At 39.0% G+C, this 24139-nt stretch overlaps 1 protein-coding gene across 3 annotated transcripts in view; it reads right to left on the reverse strand.

The window, feature by feature from the left end:
* The window catches only part of CRACD (capping protein inhibiting regulator of actin dynamics), a 129728-nt gene that overhangs the window by 68017 nt on the left and 37572 nt on the right, over positions 1-24139 (reverse strand). For all 3 annotated transcript variants that reach the window (XM_039699142.1, XM_039699140.1, XM_039699141.1), the window contains exon 2: positions 909-1051. The gene's annotated coding sequence lies outside the window, so the exon portion shown is untranslated. The remainder of the gene's footprint in view (positions 1-908; positions 1052-24139) is intronic.

Genomic DNA, 24139 nt, shown 5'->3' on the forward strand with positions numbered 1-24139 from the left:
ACAGGTTAGACAGCACAGATTCCCTAAAACCACAACAACTTCAAACAGCAGATTCATACTGCTTTGTACAAAAGCAAAGACAGCATTTCTACATTAGATAGACTCCAAATCAAAATTTATAGGTACGTCCACTAGAATAGGACATTTGCAAATGTGATGAACACATTTGTCCTGGAACAACGTTACAGAATGGCTGCTATAGAAAAAGAAATTATCAGAATATCAACATTCTCTACAGAAAAAAGAAATAAAAGGTTGGTGGGCGTGTGCACAGAAAATCTGAATGGACAAAATCCTCCATTGCTGTCACTCCACTTTCAGAGGAAACATGCAGGGTACAGTATGTTTTAACTGTTTTCAGCTTCTTCCAATACTTTTTAGAACTGAAGCATCTAAGAAAGTAGAGTTGCAAATATTTTATAAATAATGAGCAGAATCCAAAACCCAGCAGAAAGGGAAAGAGTGCAGATTTGCTCTGATAAAAGCACAAATGGCAGAACTACTCCTTAGCACCCATTCCCAGCCGCAGCATTCTACAAACATGCTGTGCATGTCCTGGCAAAGTGAGAGTTGTGTGGTACACTGGCAGCTACATAACACTTGGCATGGCTAATAAAAACTTCTGTGCTTGACATGAAAGATTATATTTTCTGGTTTACACAGTATTTTTTTTTTCCACAATACACACAAAAGCTACAAAACAAATAGTTTTAAGCTCAGGAACACATGCATTACATTCTCCCTTTTAAAACAAAAATAATCCTTTTTTTCTAAGTAAGAATAGGCAGGTTAAATAAATATTTTGGTGTTCAGTTATCTAAATTTTCACTTCTGCCTTTAACATAATGAATTGTCAAATGAAGACACCACTTCCATTGTTAAAGGATCAGATGGAAAACCTTTCTTACCTTTTTTAAGGAGAGCTGTGGTATTTTCTACTTCCAGGCAGTCTTGTACTTTCTCAGAAATGGGTCTTTTCCTTTAATAGAAGTGATCAGAAGTCAGGATATGCTGCTAGGGACCAGTGGTTAACATTCTCCTCCCAGACTTCCTAGATATAATTGGAAAAGAAATAACTTTAGTTCAACTTTTCTAGGCAAATCTAAGAGTGAGGGTTTTGTGTCTTCTCTCTTTTGAAGGGTGCTTATAAGCTGAGAAATTTCTGCCTGCCACATCTCTTGTAAATGGTTTGAGATGCCAGCAGTCTAAAGAAAAAACAACCGAGAAAGAGAGAAGAAAAGATATTGCAACCTGAGAAATTTTTTCGTAGCTTTGGATTTCCCTGTGAGACTTTCATACAAAATGGTCTTTCTTTCTTCTTTCTAACTAGTGAAATGGCAGCCCTTTTTTATTTTTCCTTCCAGTCACATCCTGCAGTTCTAAATCAATTATATCTCAAGAAAAATATGTTACTGTAGTTTGGCTGAAATAAAAATGCCATGTATGACTCTCTTAAAATAAAAAACTGATAATTTCTAAAAACTAAAATACGAGCTTATAATGCCTTCAGTTTTCCTTCTACTAGAGTATGGAGAAATAAGTTTTAACTATTTTTATATTAAAAACATATCTACTGCAAACAACTTTAAGTAATCTATTTGAATACACTGCAAAACATAAAAAGTTTAAACAGGTGAAAACAACCAACAAAATTGAACAAAGCATCTAGTTTTTTAACAGATTTTTTTCTTCTGGTTTCACTAGTTTCCAATTTTACTTGAAAAACTTAACTGTAATTTTACCATTTTGACCTTGTATTATTCAAAAATTTCCTCCAATTTTTTGACCCCTTTCAGGAATGTTTATGCTTCCTTTCACATATAACTAGAAGGATCAGACAGGAAATTTGTAGCAACTATCCTATTCCTAGACTCTATCTCAGTTGTTAAATAGTATTTGCTATATTCATTCATTTGTATATCTTTAGGCAGCCACAAATAAGAGTATTTTATTGTAATAATGTAATTAGTGTACAGACTAAATCATGCCCCATTTGACAAGACAAGGGTAAGTGTGTATTTGGTTCTTGGTAATCAAATCAAACTGCTTGCAAGCATTAAATTATTACTGCTGAAGTTCAAGGAGGTCTAAATGTTGGTGAGGGTTCTCAAGCTGCCAAAACAGATTATCTAGAATTGTACTTTAGCTAGCAAAGGCAACTGAACAAAGCAGTCTGTTTAAGCTGAGAAATGAGAAATTAGCACTCATAATATCCAGAATGTCTTGAAGGTGTTAAGAAGAGATTTAAAAGCAATATGAAAACATCCTGAGCTTGCCATGCCAATTCTACAAAAAAAAAAAAAAAAAAAAGAAAAGAAAAGACAGCTTTTCTGGGCCCTAATACATATGATAAAATTTGAAGGCCTCAAACTGGTGCTTTGGTGTAACTGGGAACTTCAGATGTTAAAATCTCATATATGCACATCAACCTCTAATCTAATTTTCACATGCAGACTCGGCACTACTCTTTTTTCTGGGCACAAGATGCAGCATTGACAATAGCATGTGCATGTCTGAGAATGGAAAGTTTGTGGCATACATCAGGTCAATGTGGTTCTGCCGAAACAGAACAGGTAGGAATACATTTCTTTTGTCACCATAAAGCATCCCACAGTAACCAACTGCCAGTGCAAAGATCTCTGTTAGCTCACAGCTTTAAATCCTGCATGCACCCAAAATGCCTGACACAGCCCCTCGTGTCCCTGCCCTGCAGACATTGTGCTGCTAAAGGCAGAGCAGAGAACATCTCTCAGTGTGCTAATTTCACATTTCCCTCCCTTTCTGCACCCCAGTGACCAATGGCAGTGGCTATGGCACCACAGAAACCAGGAGTTCAGTGCACCTGCCATAAGGAGCCTGCTGCAACTGAGAGACTTCAGGTCTGGTGCCTTGCCTGCATCCCAAGGGAACCAGCAAATCTACCAGTCCATTACAGAGAGCCAGTTTTCATTCTTCTGGGTAAGCTTTGGAAGCATGGGAGCAATGGGACAACTTCTGAATTAGCTTATTGTTCTCAAAAATCAGAATTCAGAGCGTTTCAAACTCCTGGGTATAAAACAGACCTTCATTGTTCAAGGTGCAAGAAAAAGAAATTTAAAACACAGTCATTGTAAACCACTAAGTTCAAGATGCATACAAGGAGATGCAGTAATAGAAAAACAAAAAGTATTTCTTCTATTTACTAACATTCTTTTAATTTTCAGGGGAAGACATGAAGGCAGATGGATTGGGAAACATATCAATGAAAAGAAAATTCCTGAACACAGGCCAGCATGGAATATTTGGATCCTGAAATTATTTCAGGAAACTATTCTATACTCTGCTTTTCCAATGGAGCCTAAAATTGAATGCAGAATTAGAAATACATATTTCCAACACAGAAAGGTAAGCAAATGCACATTCTGCATACACTTAGGGAAAACTACTGTATCTCACAGTAATAAGTACCCAATAGAAGCAATGATGCCAGACCTATGCAATTCTGAGCAGAACAGAAATCAGGAAATAAAAAGTAGCCTCAGATTTTGTTTGAGAACACAGACATCTCCATTGTGCATTTTATCTTTTCACAGTCTATACTTTACCTCGATGCATAATAATAGTACAAAATTTTAGAACAGAGAAAAGCCATTATAAAGCAAGTCCCTGAAAATACCTACTGTAGGGCTAGAGTTACAAGTGGTAAATTGATCACGTGGTCTATTTTCAGTATCTCAGACAATAACTGTTCTTGTACCAAGTCCATATGGTACTACACAGCACAAGACTAGTAAACAATTAGGCATGGCAAACCATCAGATATTGGTTGACTAAAGGACCCCACTAGATCTTTTCTCCCTGCTTATTAAGTCCCCATTCTTCTAAAAACACGTTTCATCTTCTCAGGATAACTGAGTAACAGTCCAAAAGGAAATATGTTCAGCATATCACAGGTAAATATAATCAACATTACTCACAGAATATTTTTTTAAATGCAAAGAAAGCTTGTGATTGAAAGAATAAAAATTATCCTCAGACAGAGAAAACCAACAGCGACTCCTGAAAAAAGCAGAAGGGTGTAGAGATACCTGCCCGTTAAAATACTGAAAACTGTGACTTGGTGTTTCATATGATGAACAAGAACCCTCTATGACTTAAATGGTTTCTTTAGAACGTGGTAGATCGCTCTGCACTAGAAACAGGGCTAGCACATTTTAAAATTTGATCCTCAAATTAATTTTAATAACACCTAAAATTAATGCATTTAGTACACAGTTAAAATATGTGGAATATCAGTTAAAACATAAATATTTTCCAGACTACTTACTGATAAAAGCTTACAGTGAGTAATTAGCCATGAATCCTAAAACCATATGGTTTATGGTTTGGATCAGAAGGGACCTAAAGGTCATTGAGTTCCAACTCGATGCCATGGGCATGGACATCTTCCACTAGGCCAGGTGGCTCAGAGCCCCATCCAACCTGGATGTGAACACTCCCAGGGATGGGGCATCCACAGCTTTTCTGGGCCACTTTTTTCCATGCCTCACCACCTACACAGTGAAGGCTTTCTTTCCAATTTTCAGTCTAAACCTCCTCTCTTTCACCTTAATGCCATTTCCCCTTATCTTGTCACTACATGCCCCTGAGAAAAGTCCCTCTCCAGCTCTCTTGCAGGCCCCCTTTGTGTCCTGGAAGGTGCTCTAAAGTCTCCCTGGAAGCTCCTCTTTTCCAGGCTTAACAGCCCCAGCTCCCTCAGCCTGTCCCCATAGGAGAGGTGCTCCTGTGCAGTAGGAAAAGTAGTACAATTCAGTGAAACACTTTCAGCATGGTCAGACTTAGGAAAGAAGTTGTACTACAAGCTGTTTTACTAGCAAGTTATAGCATATTTTGATATCAAGGGTTAAATTAAACCCAAAACCAAAAGAACAATCATGCATTTCTTGGTGGCCACTAAAACCTTAATTTCTCTGGACCAGATATGGAGCTTGTTCTGTGTTATACATGGTACAAATCCATTACTTTGGATTGCTGTCTGGACAATGCATCATCAGTATCTACAACTGCTCAAATAAACTCCAGAGATCATATTAGATCAGGTTAACACTTTATTATGGTGCCAAACTTGGGTTTGACTCTCCAGCCCCTGTAGTAGCACAATTCCCAAACACATGTGCACACATAAACACAGAGCTTTAGAATGGCAGAGTAAGTTTATTACTTACATTATTACTTTCTTCCCAAAATCAGAGGTTTGGACTGTTCAGGGGGAATGAATCCTCTCACTGCATATACCAAAACTCATTAAAGGGAAAAAAAAAAAGCCAGCAGTTATGATCTGGCCTGCCCTTTCTAAGATTTCTGCAAGTTACACATTTCTTAACCAAAACATATACAGGAGTCAAAAGGGGCTACCAGGACACCATCAAATGTACCTTTCCTATCCATCCCTCCAAATATAGTAACAAATTATGTTTTTAGTCTATATGCAAAAAAAAGTTCCCAAGCATGGTGGGCGAAATATGTGCTCACTTCTCAGCCAAAATTAAACTCACATGTTTTCATGAGAGGTAAGTAAGAAGCTAAACATTCAGAACTAGTAATTAAAATAACTGCAAATTACAGAAAATATAAAAAACATGTTTAATAAATAATATCTCCAAAAGGAGCACATGAATTCTGGGATTAAAAGCTTTGGTAAATTAGCATACCTATTATGATTGATATGTATTGTGTCCTAGAACTCCAGGGTATCACAAAACGTAATTTAACTCATACAGCTGCTTGATGGAAAAACAAGCAGTAGAAATGTTCTGCTCCCAGTTTTTAATAGAGGTAGGAGTGGCAGAGGTGGGAGTGGAGAATTCTCCCAAATCTCCTTACACCGTTATTTTCAGCCATGCATTGCAAGGAATCCTCTTCTGAGCTGCAAACTCAGAAAGAAAATAAAGAAGGAAAAAAAAATGACCAAAAACCACTGAAAAAGACCTGAGCTGACTATCAGCAGTATTCTGCAGGCCTGTATGTCTGAACAATACACACAAGGGCAACAAGATAGAACGATGTGAAGGATGCAAGGAGGATCTCGCTCTTCCCAGTGATATCCAGTAACAGCAGAAGGGGCAATGGGCAGAAACTGAAACACAGGAGGTCCCTCTGAACATCGGGAAACGCTTTTTACCTGTCACAGTGACCAAGCACTGACACAAATTGCCCAGAGAGGTTGCGCAACCTCCATCCCTTGGAGATATTAAAAACCCAAAGGCAGAGACCCCTAGACAGCAAGGTCTAGCTGAGCCTGCTTGAGCAGGTGGGTTGGACCAGATGGCTTCCAGAGGTGCCTTGCAAACTCAGGCAGTCGGTGATTCTGTGAAAATTGAAGGGAAAAAAACAGGAAAGTAATTCCCATGATTAGGAAACAAATAATTGAAAACTTTCCTATTTTTTTTTCAAGTATAACCCTATTTATCACAAGTCAAGCAACAACATGAGTAAATAGGATGCAACTGGATTAACAGACCTGCAGAACAATTGCTGTTGACATTGTAATTTCCCTGGGTCGTGCTGGTACCATTAAAAACTCATCTATCCAGTCAAGGTTACAGAGATAAAATCCAAATGCAAGCAAAAGACTGGATAAAAAGGAAGCTCTGATCTCCCAAACTACAGGGTAGAAATAGTCTTTTTAGAAAAACCTGTCAGATCTTAATATGAAAAATGCAGATTTTGCGGGGCTGACCACCCCCTATATGCCCTGTTCACCTCTGCTCTCCCTCTCTTCTCTCCAGTACAGCCAGGGGCAGGGAAGGTTAATTGTATTAGCACAGCCTCAAAGCTGCATCAAAGACACTGGGAGACATCCAGATGGGTAAATGAAGCTGTTTGACCTGCATGATATTCCTGCTGATAAGGCATAGAGAAGGGGAAAGTCTCTTGTGTAGGAGCGACGATGGGTAGGACGGTCGGGATGGATGGAGATGAGAGATCCCTGAAGCCAGGTCTGGAACTCATGGATTATTGCAAAGGGCCTGGGTGCAGGGGCCCTGCTGGGAGCTGCCAGCCACAGCTCAGAACAGGCCCCAAAGAGAAGCCCCAAAGAGAGAGAGAGTGAGAGAAAGCAAGGAATAAGACAGCGAAATTCCCGTTACAATACACTAAATCTTCTTCTGTGCTGAATATTCTAATTTTCACTAACCAATCTAGTACAAGATACAAATCCTATAGCATTTACATACAGCCTATAAGAATCATTACATTACCATACCATGTTACATTTTAAACCTTAAAAACTACTCTTTGGACCCCTTGTGCCAAGCTAACCCTTGGACCTGTCTGCAAGAAGAAGGTATTGTTTAATCAAAAGGGGATTCCCTTCAGCCAGCCATACCACTGTTTTCCAGTTCAGTAACTAAGGCTTGGTAATCTCAAAGCTTGCTTTCATTTCAATCTTGCTTATAGTTTCCATATTCAGAAAATCTTTTGCCAGGCAATCATATTTATAAGGCTTTCCTGTTTCATCTTCCCCAGCACTCTTGGGCTTAGGGGAGCTTCGTGGCACTGCAGTGGGAAGGTGGCTGCATCTCTGCAATGACCAATGCACCACAGTCCTGCAGCACAGCCAGGGCACGCTGCAGTTTTACTTTGACTGATGCTGAAAAAGAACTAAACCAAATTAAGGCTTTGCCTGTGTTGTAGGGTGCTAGAGAGAACTTCTCTCTCAGACTATCCCATTCTGCTCTCTGATCATGCTTGGCTAACCTCAACCTGTCCCTAGCCATGGGGAGCTTGCACAAGTGGGAATCGAAGTGCACTTTATTGTGTGCCAGTTACACTTGGACTGGCAGAATTAAGGTGTAAATTGCCAAGGAATAAATAGAAACCCAGGCTCTCCCTGTGCCTTGGTTTCTTTTTCACACACTTTATATGTAACACTGCCTTAAGAAGACACAGCTTTTTATTTCAAAAAACAATAAACACAACAGATCTTGTACTTTTAAAGAAATATATCATGTTCGTTCTCAAGTACCACAAACATCTTCAATTAGAAATGCTCCTAATACACTCTGAAAGACAAAAACCTCATCTATTACCATGTCTTTATTTCACTAGCAAGATCTATGATTTTCCTTCTCTGTTTATTGTGCCAAGTATAACCTCTACTGCTTAGGGGGAAAAAACGTTGCTTGTTTCTTTTCAGTACCTTAAATGATAACACTGGTCACCAAACACCCCAAGATTAATTTATGATGGCAAAATCCTCTGGTTACTTTTTGTCCACTAAAAGTGTAATTCAAAATACTGTTCTATGGTTATGTGTCACTCCTGAGTATATAACCACATTATTTCCAGACATGGCTAGAAAAATTATTTGTAATATTATGTGACCAGTTTCCACTCCCTTTACTTGATACAAATTGAATTCTGTGCTACAGGCTGACTTAAATGAGGCTGTAAAATTGTTTGTGGAATAGGATCCTGCTGTACCATAGAAAAAGTTTTTTAAAAAGTAAAAAAACCACAAAAACCAAAAAAAGCTTCAGTCAAATGAACTTAAAAGAAAAAGAGAACGAAAAAGCCTGAGAAACCCCTCTTTGAGGAATGTCATATCACAAAGTGCAGAGGCAGCAAATGCCTCATGGAGTAATGATGCCTAACCCTACTGTGTACCCAAGAGTATAGAGAAAAAGAAATTTTCTTTCAGGTCCTCAGTCAGTAGAGAAATCACTAACAGTTTGTTTCAGACACTCACTCATGCAGATATAAACTTGCCAGCTGCCTTGGAAGCTCTCTGAAGAAAGGCACTACATAATTATAAATCATTAATGAACAGAGTGACCTCATCTTTGGTTAACTAGAGAAGCTTGAACCCAACATTCTGTATAGGTAGAAAGTCTTCTAGTCAGCAGTGCCATGCACCAGTGGGCAGTAAACACAAGAGTATCCATCCTGATGTCACTGCAGATTCCTCTTGACAGGCTTTGTGTTTTTGTCTCAACCACTACAGGTCATGGGTGGCAAAAAGCAGAAGCTTCTGAGGACAAATGAGGTCACAGTTCAATAATTAAGAGTGGGAACCCTGCCTGATCTCTTTGTTTCATCCAAGGCTTGCCTGAAGTGAAGCATTTAACAGATGTAAAAAACATCTTGCTAGCTTTAGGAACACAAAAATAGTAATTGTGTCTAAGCTGATAAATGATGCAAGGCTGTTAATACAGACCACCAAGGTCCAACCTGGTGCATGCAGCACCATCCTGGGGAAGATGGGGGCCAAACACAAAACAGAAACTCTGCTCAGTAACACCCAGCTCTCCCAGCCCCCCCTGCACCCCACACCATGCCAGGAGGAGTCCAGCTTTTTGGGGCTCTGTCTTTTCAGCCCAAATCCCTCATCTTTCACCTACAGCTGCAGCTGCTCCAGCCAAACAGGCTCCCTGCCCCATTCACATGGAAAACACAGGAGGCAAAGGCTGCCAGCAAAAGCCACGAAAAAAGGGCAGCTGCTGGCATGAGGTCAGACAAGGAAAATGCCTCTTGCACAGGGGTAAAGCTGCTGCTACATGAAATAAAGATTGCAGATCCAAAGTACCAGATCCAGTCCTATAAGCTCTGGGTATGGCATTTGACAGAGACTTTTGCAGTGTCTAGAACAAAAAATTTGGTTACTCCAAACTTTTCCAGTAACTACAGGCATCTTAATGTCCTCAAGAGGACAGCACTCTTTTAAAGAGAATTTAAATGAGACAGGACAGTGACTGCAAGATCTCCCAATGAGGTTGAAAAAGTCATCTCTGAGGGGAAAAAAAGCCCAAAGAGAAAGATTTCTGTGGGGGAAAAATTAGAGGTTTTTTGGCAGAGCAGAAAAGATGTTGTGTCTGGTAAAGTTAGCCAAATGAATCCATGCTGGACAATTCTTTGGGGCCAGCAGTTCTGTGACTGATATGCTGTGACTTTTAACTCTATGTAGAGAGAAATTACAGGAGGAGCACTGGCATCTTCATGGTGCTAACAAAGCAAAAGAACTCAGCTGAGTGTTGTTCCAGCTGCATGCAATGATTTCACTTGGCAAATGCCCTAAGCTACCATTACTGTACATGTAATAACTTGTTTTCCAGCTAGCTATACAAGCAACTGAAGTATTGTATTTTTTCAGCTTCTTCCAGCTAGTCTGTCCTAATATGACAATTTGCCTCTGAAACAGTGGTTGATGGTCACTGGCAGCCCAGTATCTCATCCTGACAGGTGTTTCAGTTGTCACATAAAGTTCACATCTGCTTCTCTCATACTGATGTATCATTGCTTAGGCACAGAAGGGTCTGTGCTTCTCTCCTCTCCTCTCTCGTAGTCCTGTTATCTGGACATCAAGAAGTGAAATTGCACAGACACCTGGCATTTTTTCCCTGCAAGAAATTTATATGCAGAAAGCTGCGTTGTCTAGATGATATTAATATCACTTAGTGATAAATCAATAGTTGCATTCCTGAAGAGCTTGCAACCTTCTATATTTTCTCCCTGACATATAAGAAGAGAGAAGGTAGAAAATGAAGTGATGAGGACCAATAGTTTCCCTAATTGTTTCTGGCTATCCTAAAGATATAAAATATGAGATGTACTAAATATCAAGAGACGGCAAGGGATAAGGAAAGGAAATAATTTGCTGTACTAAAGTCTGACAGTCTTCTATGAAATACAAGGATAAATAATTTTTTTCTTAGGATTTTCAATGTTTGTTGTGTTCATTTAATAAAGCACTGCAAGTAGTGAAAGAGAAATTGCATGGGTGTTTGTGAAAAACAGTTCCGTAAAATTGTGACAAAATCAAAAGACTCAAAGGAAGTAAAAAAATCACTGAAATAATTACTCTCTAGTTTACTCTCCTCTCGAAATGACCCACACCAAATACCATGGAACAATATTTCTTTCAATTCCATGACATTTCCATGAATAAAATATATAACTTTTCCAGAAAGGACATTAATATCTCTCCACTTGACACTGAGAACTGCCCTTTATCAGCAGCAAAGTTCCTAAACCTTTTACTGCTGGTGATAAGTAAAACATAAAACTGTAAAACATATATGCATGCAAAAATACATCTACTCACCCCCTCAGGCATATACACACAACCAGTCTTCAGGTTTTTACAATACATTGAAGAAAGCTTCAAACATCAAAGAATTTTTTACTTGCATTTCACAATGTGATCTTACCAGAATATAAATAAAAAAACTCCCCAGCTTTAGTCAGCAGAATTAAATAAAATAGTTAATAGGGCAAGAGACCTTTTACTCAGCTTAAAACTAATTAGTATCTATCCAAATATCAAATATTGACTCAAAAGAAATTACAGCTCTGCTAGGAATTTTGTCTTTTTTTCCCACATCACCTATTCAGGGGCATATCTTGGAACACATTGGAAAAATTCCAGTTTGACATTTGTGGTTTTGTTGAAATAAACAACAGAATAAATAAGAAATAATTTTAAAATCTTCTACCTCCTCCCCAAACTGTAAGGCCTTCCTGCTACATATTTTTTAATCTCAAGAAAATGCATGTAGAATTTTATATAGTTATTGCAAAAGTTATCTTTTGGTAATTGTAGTGGGCTACAATTTCAGTTCTAGAAAAGATGGATGTGTGCTGCTTATTATTCAGTGTCATGCTGTTCCTTCACTTAAATTGTTCTGTCTCCCAGCAAAGTGAAGCAAGAGATGAATATCTTTCCTCTGTTTATCTTTGAATTGGAAAATACATTTTTTGCAGAAGCTATTCTTACAAAAAGAAATATATATTAGGTGTAAAGGACCTTTTAAAAAGCAACCAGTTGTAAAATGAGTTCTTTATTTTAATATGAACTTATTAATAGGATCTATATCACAGCATTTAAAGGATTCTAACTGGATGCTTTTTCTAATTATCAGGGAAATCTCCTGGATTAAGTTTGCTGTGAACACCATACATCTTATGAAGTCAATGACATTTTAAAGCAGTTCAGACATCCCTTTCCAGGTATGGCTGGCTGTGGCATCAGCACCTCCAGTGTGACAGACAGAACATGTATGAAGTGAATGAGAGGTAGCTGTGAAAGTACAACACAACAACAGCAGTGAGCATTTGTCTTTGTCGTTTTCATTTTTGGGACACTGAATAAGTTTTCACTCCTGAAGATATTTTCACTTACCTGGAAACCTTCTCTCTCCATGTGAAAAGATGCATGGATTAGGAAGCTCTCCTATGCTTTTAATTTCCTAGGCTGCTGTTACTCTAATGATATGGTTTGCGTACTCTTCTGGATAAGCATTAAGTCTTTCTCTGAGTTTGAGAAGCATCCAACATGTTTTTGGAAGTTATTCCAGCAGTAAGTTGTGACAAGCCTGTGGATCAATTTTATGTTTCTCATCCTGTTAATCAACATCCTTTAAAGGGCACCTCTATCAATGAGATGGTAGAAGGTAAATATGTCAACTGCCAGTAGCAGAGACACTTAAATCTGCTCACTTTCTCTTGGTAAGAAGGTGTTGAGAGTAGGAAAATGGGCAGAAATTTGAAAGAAAACCCATTCAAGTAGTATGCCCTGAAGGGAGAGGAAAGGAGATGGGAAAAAAAGACTGTGTGGTCTACCAGGCATTTCCAGCAACACAACAAACCAAGACCACAGCTACTCTGGAGGAGCAGGTTCTTCTGGTAGAGCTCAGAGAACCTGGAAAAGCCCACCATCAGCCCAGTTGCAGGCTCCACCATTACATAGCTGGGGCACACTCTGCAGCTTATTTCATTGTTATATCAGGATGATTTTTATATATTTAGGTACCAAGACAAAACAACTTAAGTGTTTTGAAATGTATATTTGGTGTCTGTTTGTGTATGAGATGAGCCTGGAAAGAAGGGGCTGGATTGGGAAGTGGTATTTTCTCCCTGTGTCCTGTCAAGAGAGAGGGAGAGAGTAGCTGGGTGGGCAGCTGGCTGAGGTCAACCCACCACAGTTTGTTATTGACAGGCAAAAGGTTCTTCAGCACCAAGGAATTATTCCAAGCGTAGATTCACTTTTAGTTGTGCCCTTTCAAACCTAGAGATCCCAACTCTCATAAGACATTCAGTGCACAGACCTTGTATTTTTTTTTCTCTTAATTTCCCCCTTCTCTGATAGCTAGGTAAATATGGCCAAATGAAAGTGATATTGAGCACTAAAAAGGACCCAGTTACAAACCATTTTTCCAGATGTTTAGAAAGTTTGGTATTTGTGATTTGCTTTCACTTCAGTATTTCAGATATTGCCCAGTGATAAATAATTTCTCAATGGTGCTGGAATGACCATGACGCCCACTAGGAATTAAGAAATCCAGCTGATGTGAGTAGTTAGATTGGAGAGAACTCTATAGGAAGTACAAACAAGTGACCTGAATGCCAGCTACAGAAGCTGCATGTACATACCAACAGCAGGGAACATGGGGATCTGCTATGGCAACAAAAGCAGGTGAGCAGATAGAACACCAGTGCTGATACCCCACTGCCAGCAGATGAATCATTTGGCTATAATTGGGAATGCTCTTTTCAACAGCTATTTTTAAATAAAATGCCTAAGAAGCTTTCACAAGATCTTGCATACTCTATTTCAGTTTCCAAGAAGTACCAAAATACTACCAGAAATTTTGGTCCCAGAATATTGCTGCCAGGATCTCAGAATAGAATGAAAATTTACATAAAATCATGAAGCGAATATTTCCAGCTTGTTCCATCTTTGGTCTAGGTTCAAGGAGCCTAAATAACCAGTCTAGCATGCATGCCTAAGGCAAATACAACTTCAAATCTTTGATAAGTCCATCTGCTCTTGATATCAAAAAATGCTAGAAGGAGTGAATGTTGGAAATTACACAAAATGTTAACTTGAGAGGGACAAAAGTTCATTTGGTTTAAACAAAAAATTAACAAATCTGAAAAATTCTAAGTTTCAATAGCATCAGAAGCAGTTTAAAAATAGATTTGATCACAATTAACAAAAAATATGTTTTTCCCACAATATTCCCTGTGCTAGAAGGAGTGAATGTTGGAAAATACACAAAATGTTAACTTGAGAGGGACGAAAGTTCATTTGGTTGAAACAAAAAAATAACAAATCTGAAAAATTCTAATTTTCAATAGCATCAGAAGCAGTTTAAAAAATAGATTTGATCACAATTAACAAAAATATGCTTTTCCCACATCTGTCAGTGTGTCCATTTACCACTTGAAGTAAAAGCCTAAAAATTGGTCCACAGCTTACTGTACAATAAACCAGATAATACTGTAGAAAAAGGAAAAAACAGGGGGGGGAAAGAAGGAAATAAAGCAGGAAAAAAGTAAAATTTTTAGTTTATATAAAAAGCTTTATACATTCCTACTGACAAATGGTATAGCCTGGGTCACATAAAAACTAAAGATTACAGAATTGTATTCATCCAACATAGTCCGCTGGATTTTCTTTGGAGTCAAAATACTCCACATTAAATTGTGCTACATTCTGTAAAATTATAAAAATATTTCTCTGGTTTGGTTTGAATGGAACCAGTGGGTTTGCTTCAGTGTGACAGTCATAGGCAGGAAAGGTGCTCCTGGCTTGCTCAATCAAAGCAAAATCATGACAATTTCCTCTACCCAGCTTGACAGTACTAACCTTTCCCATATTATTAAAAAAAAAAAAGAAAAAGAAAAAAGACACATCTTTCAAGGCTTTCAGAAGGCTTGAAAGTTCTTTTTTCACAAAATGAGCATGACACATGTAATGGCAGCAGGATTTGTCCTACACTGAAGATATCTGGGACTTCTCTATTTATTATAGCAATGCATTTCACAATTTTTATGCGACCTTCCTTCTGGAATACGCGTGAATACTCCAAAAGCTATAATATGTCACCTCTTGTCATCCAAGACCTGAACATAACCAACAAACCATGTCACAGTGACTGAAGACATTATTTTATAAAAAATGCTGGGATTAACTCTTCCAGATAAGTACCAGCATATTCCTTGCCTAAGAAGTCTTTTTTGGTTGCACTTTAATAGGTAAATATCTGGAATACAAGGACTTGGAAGAGGGTGCCAGACTTACTTAAGTTTAACAGCTCCCAGAGTAACTGGTACAGAAGCTTAGTACATTTCTATAGACATCTGTTTCATGCTACTAAATTAATAGATTTCCTAGAAAAAGAGAACACTTTACTGAATTACATCTTGATCAAGAAAACAACTGATTTTTCAATTTTCTTACAAAGACAACTTTCTTGCCAGCTAATCAGCCACACAGGGTCTAGTTGAAGCGGTGTTCCCCAAGCTATCCATCAATGACTTGGATGAAGGGGCAGAGATGTCCTCAGCAAGTTTGCTGATGACACCAAGCCGGGAGGAGCAGCCAATACCCCAGAAGGGCCTCAGCAGGCTGGAGAGATGGGCAGAGAGGAAATTCAGGGAAGGCAAGCGCAGGGTAAGAGGAAGAACTTCTTTACAGTGTGGGTGAACAAGCACAGGAACAGATTGCCCAGAGGGGCTGTGGAGTCTCCCTCACTGGAGATACTCAGGAACAGTCTGGACACAATCCTATGCCCTGTGCTCTAGGATGACCCTGCCTGAGCAGGGATGTTGGACCTCTTGACACACTGTGGTGGTTCCTTCCAGCCTGACCCATTCTGTGACTTTATGAGTGAAGTTTCTTCCTACAGAGGTCAAGTGTTTTATTTCAGTCAAAACCAATCACCACTGAATAAGAATTTTGCTATAAATTCATCTTCAATACTCGATAAAGGTTTTTAATTCCTCACAGGGAGAGAGCCTGCCATGGTTTAAGTATGCCTGTGAAAAGAGGTATTGATATTTTGATGTATTGATTATTGATAGCATACAAAGGTAAAATGTCACCAACATATGTTGAACCTGGAGCATATCAAGACTTCTGATTTGAAGAAAATTGGTGATTCAGCATGAGTATTAGGGACAGGCAGATCCTCAGGTGACAAATCTTATCCTCCACACTGTAGCCCTAAGAGCTCGACATAGCTAATTATAACAGCACAAAAAATCCCTCTCTGATATGCTCAGGGTCTGTACACAAATTACAAGTTTTTCACTAATAACTCAACCTCTATCAAAAGGGAAGAGGAAGAAATGCAAAGATGTATACACAGATATTTATGTCCAGGTAGGGGCTGGGTTGATCAAGTCCATTGTAGTAGTTAATTTGTGAAAGCTATATTTATGCCTTAATAGCATGAGTGATTAGTGTAAGCCTTTTGTTGATTAAAAAAACCTTAAAACGATCTCTCAAATGCTTCCAGAAATTGTTATAAAACAGAAATCAATCAAAATATTCACATAAGCAAGGTTCACAGCTGTATCTTTTAATGGAATGAGAGACTGTTCCCTTCGGTGTCTTTAATTTATAAATTGCATCCTCCTGGTTGTATGGAATATCTTCTCCAGGCATGAAGTTATTAATGGAGACAGAACTTTGAAGAAGTGCTTTAGAAAGCTTTCTTGCCCCTGGAGACTTGTCCCAAGGGATTATAGTAACCAAATGCATTAAGGAAGCAGTCAAATACTCTCCAAATGCAACCTGCATATTTCCAAAGAATTCAGTTGCAGCCAGATTACTTTAGCTCAAGTTCCTTGTGCCAAAAAAGCTTTGTCTCCTTGCCAGAATTAGCCACCTAATTTTGGAAAGTTCACCACACAAACAAAGGGAACGTGTGAAACTGCAAAGGTGTTATCACTTCTATTCAACAATAACAGGCTGTGATAGATCCTTGCTCACCAAATTACTGCTGCTTTGCAAAGAATTTTAATGTGGAAGCAGCTTTAATTTGGGTCCTATGCGCAAGTAGGATTTTGAATTGTAAATCCATGAAACCCTGAACAAATCTCAGATGTCGGCAAGCTACAAAGAAACAGCTTCTCTTGTCTAAGATTAGTCTTGTTAGACATTTTTTATTGTTTTTTCCTTGCTAAAACACAAATTATAGATGCCATCTGGGGTGCAATGAAATAATAGTAATGTACAAGCAAATAGCTGTGAGTCCTAAGCCTAAGTCATTATAAAGTGCAATGAAATAACTGTGATTGAGGGTAGTAATGTACAAGCAAATAGCTGTGAGTCCTAAATCTAAGTCATTATAATGTAAACAAATTTTTACATATTTTGACAAGTGGTCATTGTTCAATCTTTCCTTCACTGACTGAGTCCATTCTCTTCTCCCTCACCAGCTGCTCACCTCAAACCCGGCAGATTCGATGCCTCCCCTTCACTGGAGTATGATCCAAAGGGTAGGAAACCTTCAGCACAGAGATGGCAACAAGCCATAGGACAAGAAGGGTGGAGCCTAGAGAGGAAACCAAGAACATTCTACTTTTCAAAATGTTTTCCTGCCTTGCCTCCAAATCAGGAGCCATAGAGCACACAAAGCAAATCAAAAAATCCTGATGTAATTATGCACTTGCGCTGCTGTTTAACAGAAGAGTGTGGAAAAGAGATGAGCTGTTTCATGGACACAGTGAAGGGAACGCAACAAGAATGTGCAGGTCAGGAGCTGGGTTTGAAAAGAACAGAAGGGAGCCTTATATCTAGGTAGTGAAAATCTCTGTGGGGGAACAGTACTGTCCAGAGCTACACCACACAAATCCCCAGTGACCTGAGTAAACTAGGGCTCTAGCATCAAGAGTACTTGTTTTAAAAGTGTTCATTTTTTCCTCACTATTCAGCATGCTACTCATATATCATTAACTCACAGAATCCACTCTAGAGAGAATTATTACATTTTCCAGATCTGCTTGTTCTGACTGTTTGCCTGCACAGCTGTCCTCCCAAAAATCATCATTCTTGAACAGTTACATGAGAACAACATTTCAACGATGGTCTTGGTAGCAAAACACCATTAAATATTTTGCATATTAACTAGAGTCTGAAAAAGGTCTGGAAGGTGTAGGAAGCACATCTGAATGCCAGAGCAGAAAGCAATATTGGGAGAAAGCTCTGCTGAGATCTCTCTGCTCCAGTGTAGTTCCATGCACAGATCCACTTACACATTAAGAGAGGCTTGAGGAGGCAACTGCTGATGTTTTCTCTGGAGAATATCTCAAGCAGGACTCTAATTACTATGCAGGATTGATAAATCCTAAATGAATGTTCACAAACTGTGATCTCCACATATGGAAAGGGAATGTGGCTTTAGCTATTTCTTTTGTGAAGGCAGTAGAAAGAGCCATGAATATCATGTCATGCTCTTACAACATTTGAAATCTGGACTCTAGAGCAAGTAGACTTTTCATTTCTCCAGCGTTTAAAAAAAAGGAGAAACCCCCTCCCTGTTGCCCAGATTTAATTCCCCATGAGTGAGAAGCCAGTTTCTTCTGAAACAGTTCAAAATAATCCTCAGGACAGAACAGGTTGTGTGAAAAAGTCAATCAGGACAAGAAAAGTTGTACAAAACCTTCTTGTCAAGACAGTCCGTGCTAAATTAACCACAGACCAATCAGGACAGAAACAGCCAGACTTCCAGGAGGACACAAAGCCTGTTTGAGACTTGCGCCCAGGGTTCAGACACATTTCAGTTACAATAACCAAATTCTGCACTGGCCCTTCTTCATTCTGAGATTAAGAGCTAATGTTAGGATAGGTTTTTATTTTGTATGTGGGGATTTTTTTTGTTTAGTTGTTTTTAAACACCCCAACTTAGATCTCTATTTCATTCTCAAAACTGACTGAAAACTGGTGGGGAAGGGAAGGTCAAGGGCAAGAAACATGACATTAAAGGTAAAAGGTTTTGTATCTGCCCATAACCCTTCTCTGCTTTCTGAGCTGAATTTTCCTAAAACACTGTTGCTAAAATACTTACCATTCAACTGTTTCCATAAGTGTTTTAATTTTTACTTATTTTCAATTTTAAGAAAGAGTAATTAAATTTTTCATTCAAAACCTTTCCCAAGAGTTTCTTTTGCCTTCATTTCCAGAGGTTACAAACTCATCTTGGCAAGAAGGAGATATTATCAATGTTCCTTATTTAGGCCAGTAGCAAGATACTTCTGTCACCTCACCCTGAATTAATTTTAGCTGTCATGACAGGGGTACCTGGAAACAGCTCTTCAGGCAGAAATCCCCAAATGTATTTACAATGGGAAGGATTTAGCACAAGCACGTTCATCTTCTTTACTGGAAACAAAATAGGAATAGCAGCACTTAAAGACAATATGTAAGGGTATTTAAACAAGAATAGCTCCTGAGTGCAATAAATACTTCATGCTCCCATGAGCTACAAATCAGTTGCAGCCCACTGAACCATCTGCTCTCACAACAGCTTCCAGCCTGCCTCTCTTACTGCACTGCAGTGTGGGTTGTGCTGCTCCCAGAAAGGATTGGGACTGAGCTGGATCAGATAAGGAGAGCCCTAAGTGGTACATTTAAAACTGTTTTAAACTGCATGTCATATGCTTGTCAAATTACCATGTCCTGTAATTGGAATTACCAAGGTGGGAAAGATAGCATGTAAACGGCTGAGAGAGTATTTGTGGATTCCTCTAAACCTTTCTTATGGTAAAGTCAGTTCTCCTTGCAACTGAAATAAAGTGTCCTACTGTCTTCATTCCTGATGTGACCTTACACAGCTTGGACAAGAACAGGGTCCTTCCTTATTCCATCACATCTGAGACAACACTGCAGGAAATGTGCCACAAAAACACCTTTGTGCCAAGCTGACTTGTGTGCTGTGCCAGATGTAGGAAGCATCCAGTTCCTTTCAGCTTCCATGGAGCCTAGCAGAGGGTTAACCAAGATTTGTGACACTACAACTCTACAAGGCACTGGCAGACTTTTCCTTGCATGCTTTTCCTAAGAAGAACATGGCCAAGAATTCTCCCCCAGATCCTGAGACGTGACATTGGCAGCTGCTGCAAAATGCTGTTTAATAGGTGATAAGATCACCTGGAAAGCTGCCTGTGAGGACAGGGACCTGTCTGTAAGAACAGGGACTTCATGCACCTCTGTGTGGCTCCTCTGGATGAGAAGTTCATTGCTGTAGCATAACAGTGCTAGTGTGAGATGCTGGATGGTGAGGGCAGGACCTGGCAGGACCTGGGGGGATCAGGGTGTGTAACATGACAGAGGCAGGAAGGCAGGACAGCAGTCAAGGCAGCACAAAAGGCAAAGCATGTGAATAAAATTCTTGTGGTCCCCAATATCTAGCTAAGTATAAAAGGAATTTGGGTACTGTCCCAAAACTCCTGAGGTTAGAAAAGGTGAGGAAATTTGTTTCAGATTAGCTTGTCTAAACAACTAAAACACCTAAACAATACCTAAAACATCACAAAAAAATTGTTCAAACTTATTACAACAGATATAGTTAGAAGATAGATATTGGCCTCCACTAAATGCTTTGCTGCCTTGTAGTGAAGTTGCTGGGCTTCTGATGGGCATAGCCTTCAGCTGTTATTTCTCTTTTATACTTCAGAAGTGTAGAAGAGAAATAAACCTCTGACCCTCTGGTGTCTGAAGGATCCATTATCAAGACAGAAGTAGTCCAACAAACTTAACCCTTTAACATTAAATATTAAAAGGGTGCTAGAATGCCACCTTAGATGCCTTCAATGCTATAAATACATTATTTTGCACAAGAAGCCTGGACATTGCAACAATAAACCATTTCTAGGAACATCTATATTTTCTTCTGCCATATTAACTGTCATCAAAGACTCATGATGTTCTCCTGGGTAAAACCAAATATTTTATATGAGTCAGCAAGCTGCAATCTACCAGAGCATCATGCCAATAAAACCAGAACAGGTATCTTTAATGGCTCCATTTCACTGAATAACAGAGAAAACAATATTTTTTATCAAGGTGATGAAGTTTTGATTATCTCTACGCTATGAAGTGTTTAAGTTCTAAGAAAAGAAGAATAACATGTATTCTCTATGTTGTAAAACCATACAGCTAAAGCCTTGTTTCACAGCAGTATTAATTTTGGAGGGAGAGTGGGACAAAAACGGAATTTCCCAAGTGTTCCACCCAATATTTTCAACCACCTACATACTGTTTGATATTAGGAAAATAAATGCAATTATCTGTTACTCTAAAAGAGGGCTTTTAAGTACTCTGATGTCTAACACCAAAAAACAAACAATTTGAAGATCAGAAAAATAGGAAAAAACAGCAAGGTCTTTTAGGAATATTGAACTTAACTGCTTGACCAGAAGATACCAGAAGAAATTTTACACCTGGATTGTCACACCTTAGGATGATGATAAGGATTTTTTGCTTTTTGGTAAACTACTAATTTGGTTGATCCATTAAAATTGAAAACTTGCACACCACTTTCTGCCGACAGTGTGGAGAAGAATATATTTTAGGTGTAATATTTTTCTTTATACATTATTCTGTTCCTATACCAACATCTAGCAAATGTCAGTACTCACACACCTATCTTCATCTTGAGTCACCTACTAATATCTCTTTTCTTAAGGTAGAACAGTGTTCCTAAACAGTGGTCCCTGAGCAATAGGCTTCTGGTGGTATCTGTGGCCAAAGAACATTGATGACAGCAAGTAAAGGAATGTAAAGCATGTTTAGCAATTCTGAGATGCTTTGCTCATGAGCCAGTGAACCACAGCACTTTTTAATGTCTGTGTCAGCAGTTCAGACTTTTCAATCAAACAGTGGTTGTTTCAAAATATTACTAATTTTCTCCCGCATAAACAATTTGAAGAATGAAATGCCCATTACTGTCCTGATTGGCTGCCTCATCACAGCCTGCTGGACACAGAGAGTATTATTTAACATTTGATAACAGTACCTTAAAATACTCCATTGCAGCTCTGTCACTAGCGAAAATTCTTTTAAAAATATTTCCATAGTAAGTCTTAGTATAACAGCATGTAACTTAGAAGTGACAGATTTGTGCTTTTCCACCTAAAGCAATCTACTGTGCTGCAGAGAAAAAAACAAGTCAGAGTTTTCTGGGCTACTCAAGCCTTTTGAGGTCTGTGAGGTTGCTATACCACAGCTGGGCAAATAGCAGTAAGGGGACTCTACATTAAGAAAAGCAATTTTTCAAGTGCAATTTTTCATGCAGTGAGCTGGTTATGCAGGTCTATTTGTTTTTCGTGCATCCAATTCCATTCTCATTTGCACTCTTGAGCAAGTACACTTTGCACATTACCTGTGGTATCTGTGAAGTCTCTGAGCAAACCAAGCTGAAACCATGTCTGGTACAATGAACAACCCTTTAAAAGAATAATGTGTTTTCATTTAATCTCAGGATTCTTAATATCGTGAGGTTAGCATATTTGATGTATTTCTGCTGTGCCTATGAATAAATGACGGAAAATTTTCAACTATTCAGCTACATCTACTATAGAGAGAGGCTGAACACCCCAAGGAGAGGGGGAGCAGGGGGGAATTGAAAAACTGGGATTCAGAAATTGGGGATGGACCAAAACCCTGGATCAAACTTCAGCTCTCATTTAAGCAGGGCCTTTTAGTTGAGAGAGTTTTATTTGTTAATCTGTGTTGAAACAACCATTGACAGGACACCTTCCCAAGTGACAGACACTATATTTTAAAAGAGAAAGAAATAAAAATCAAATGCCAGAGAACAGATTCCTTGTTGAGTGGGTGTCAGCACACAAGCGGCACAAGCCACTGCTTTGGAAGGGAACAGAGTGATCTTGTGGTAGCTAAAGATGTTCTGCTGACATATGTTGTCATGAGCAGCAAGAACATACAGGATTTATCTTCAGACTTTGGTGGCACTTCAAGTGCCATGTTCTCCCAGCTCTAAACACATCTGCTGAGCACATCATCCAGGTTAGTGGCAGTCCAGAGTCAGTTGCGAAACTCCAACCTGGCCACACCACTAATCCTTAAATTGCAGGAAAGGATTACTAGCTATGATGTATCTAAGCATTTAAAAGGTGAGGCAGCAAGAAAGGAAGCAAATCTAATCCTCACATTAGCAGCCTAATTATTTTTAGGAGAGCACATCCTTGTGCTGCTGCTGTGTCTCCTACATGAAGGCACCCTCTCTCATCCTACAAGGAGATGCATTAGCATGACCATATGTTTTGGGGAAGGCTTGTCAGCTGAGGCACAGAGCTGCTGCTTTGGCTTCTGGAACAGGATACCTCCCTGCTAGCCAAAATCTTTGTGTGTGTGTCTGTTCTGCACCACACAGTGGGACAACAGCACAGAAAGCCCAGACTCTGTAAAGTGATAAAACTAAAGCAAACAGAGCAGAGAGCTTCTAGAAACACATCAGAGAGGTAGAAGCTGTGAGAGAAAAGTTAATTTAAGATAATGGGCAGCTTGAATGAGAACTAGTATGTATCTACTGGCCACGGGGGAAAAGTCAAATCCACAAAACTTCCTGCCCTCCACCCACACCCCTGCAAGATATAAAACTGTAAGAATGTGGGGGGGAAATGCACAGTATAAGGCAGCAAAATATTTGTAACCAGTTTCAAAACTAGAGTGAGATGAGTTCATGGAAGAAATGCATATCATAATTGCCCATCACAGGAGTGGACTGCAACTTGAAGGCTAAGGAAGGCAAAACACTAAATTACTTCTACATAGCACCATGAAAGTGGTGTATTGAAAACATGTGAAAATTAAAAAAAAAAAAAAAACAACAACAAACAAACCAAACAAACAAATGAACCAGTCAGAAAATACAAGTATAAACGTTCTTTAGTAAAGTTGGAATTTGAGTGGCACTCTAAATCAACCCACTAGTAATCCCAACTACACTGAATAAACACATGCTATTTTCTTGGCAAAAAACCACAAGAGTGGCAAAGCAGTGGCTCATGATGACAGTATTTTAGTAAGGCAAAAGGCTAAAACTTCTCTGTATGCAACACCCAAACACCTTTCTGAGCAGGAAGAGAAACCCTTCTGCAGTTGACCTCTCTGTCTTTATTTTTACCATTTACTGCTTAACACTAAAACAATTCATATTCTGCAGGTACTTGCTGCACTGTAGAACGTTTAAGGCTTAGTCTTGTTCTGACACTTATTTTGAGCCTCAAAGTAATTTATTCAGACAGCTTTTCAGTTCTTCTATTACCATCTAGGGTAAGCAACAGGATTCCTAACTCCTCCTGCAGAACTGGCTCAGGCAAAAGCAGGCTTTTCCCATCTCCTGGGGCT

The sequence above is a fragment of the Passer montanus genome, unplaced genomic scaffold (assembly GCF_014805655.1).
Source record: "Passer montanus isolate IOZ18808 unplaced genomic scaffold, ASM1480565v1 scaffold13, whole genome shotgun sequence".
In the NCBI taxonomy this organism is placed as follows: Eukaryota; Metazoa; Chordata; class Aves; order Passeriformes; family Passeridae; genus Passer; species Passer montanus.